Source organism: Propithecus coquereli, unplaced genomic scaffold (genome assembly GCF_000956105.1).
Source record: "Propithecus coquereli isolate 6110/MARCELLA unplaced genomic scaffold, Pcoq_1.0 Scaffold346, whole genome shotgun sequence".
Taxonomy (NCBI): Eukaryota; Metazoa; Chordata; class Mammalia; order Primates; family Indriidae; genus Propithecus; species Propithecus coquereli.
This window is the reverse complement of record NW_012149130.1, coordinates 618,510-620,299: the sequence shown is the minus strand read 5'-3', so window position 1 is coordinate 620,299 and position 1,790 is coordinate 618,510. Positions and strand designations below refer to the sequence as shown.

General features: G+C 47.7%; 1 protein-coding gene across 3 annotated transcripts in view; it reads left to right on the top strand.

The window, feature by feature from the left end:
* The window catches only part of TSPAN9 (tetraspanin 9), a 192,510-nt gene that overhangs the window by 31,378 nt on the left and 159,342 nt on the right, over nucleotides 1-1,790 (top strand). The gene's annotated exons all lie outside the window — the stretch shown is intronic.

Here is a 1,790-nt window from a genome sequence, read left to right as displayed (position 1 = left end):
ATAAAACTTATCCGATGGGGTTTATATGAGAATTAAGTGAGATATGCATTTAAAACTCCTCCTTTAATGCGTCACAGAAGGCCCATAACGCAAAAAGATAATAACCGGAACTGTCGGCGTTTCTGCGCGTCACCTTACTTACCTACAAAGCGGGCACGTTTGTTATTTTCGTGGCACAAATGAAGAGGCTGAGCCATAAAGAGGTTCTAGACCCAAGGGTGCAAATCGAAGACAGTTAGCCCTCACGTTTTCATTAGGTGTTTGTGTTTGCATTTATCCCTGAGTATTTATTGAGTGCTGACTCTATGTCAGGTTGCAGTGCTGGGAATACAATGGTGAAAAAGATAAAGTTCCTGCCTCCATAAGCTCACGTTCCAGTGGAAGAGCCAGGCAGGAACGGCAGATACTGTGTCTGGGGTAGAGGCGGCATGAAGGAGACAGGGATGAGGGTCAGGGCAGAAAGCGGTGGGAGGGAGAGCTGCCCAGGAAGTTACGTTTGGGGGATGCCTCAAGGGATCAAGGGAGCAGTCCCGGGGATACCTTGGGAGGCACATTGCAGGCACTGGGGACAGCAGGTGTGTTTGAATAGCAGGACCCAGCTCTGGTTGTGTCCTGAGGCCATAATGAGAACTTGGGCTTGTTTCCTCAACTTGCTGTTTCCTCATTGAGTTCAAAGATGGCATCTTTTTCTTCTTTTGTGTCCTGTACGATGGATAAAGAAACGGATGGGCACTTTGTTTTATATTTTTTGGTTGATTAATTCTTCCACCTTCTATCTTCTTAGGTCGCCTGGCGCAGGGTTTGTATGCAGTCAGCACTCTCAGGTGGCTCTCAGCCCCCTCCCCGCATTCTCCAGGGATGTGGGCCTGGGGCTGTGACCCCTACCACACACTTGGCCATACAGCTTTGTTGGCTGTTTAGTCCTGCAGCCAGATGCACGCCTTCCCTCCCACTCCCGCAGGTCCAGAGTCCAGTTCTGCAGAGAAGCCTTCCCTGACCCTTGGTCTGGGTCGGGTTCCCTTGTTCTGAGCGCTCACAGGGCCGTAGCTTCTTTGCTTCATGGCAGCATTTATCTCTACTTATAATTGTGTTTCATCCTCACAGGGCCATAAACGCCAGGAGGACAGAGTTTATTTCTGTTATTACTCAGCCCTTCCCTTCCCCTGCATCTCGATCATCTAGCACGGGGATGGGCAGATTTTGTCTGTGAAGGACCTGACTGTAAATATTTTAGCCTTCACAGACCATACGGTCTCTGTTGCAACTACTCAACTCTGCCCGTGTAGCACAAAAGCGGCCGTAGATGATACCTGAATGAATGAGCTTGGCTGTGTTCTAGTAAAATTCATTTATGGACATTTAAATTTGAATTTCATATAATTTCCATGTCATGAAATAGTCTGCTTTTTATTTTTTTCCCAATCTTATAAAAGCCATTCTTAGCTTGCAGACCATACAAAAACAGGCAGTGAGTGGGTTGGATTCAGGCCACAGACTGCAGTTTGCTGACCGCTCATGTCAGGCAATGAATGCATAGCTTATAGCACATTTTTAATGACTGTTTGTAGAATGAGTGGATGACACCTTGGACACCAGCAAGAGGTAGTGAGCTTCTGCCTTCTCTTAATTAACTCCATAACCTCAGTCCTTTACCAGAGTCCCTGTCACCTGTTAATGTTAAGGAAGATGGCCAACTGGCCTAGCACTCTGGGAGGCCGAGGCGGGAGGATCACTTGAGCTCAGGAGTTTGAGACCAGCCTGAGCAACAGAGCAAGACCCCATGTCTACTA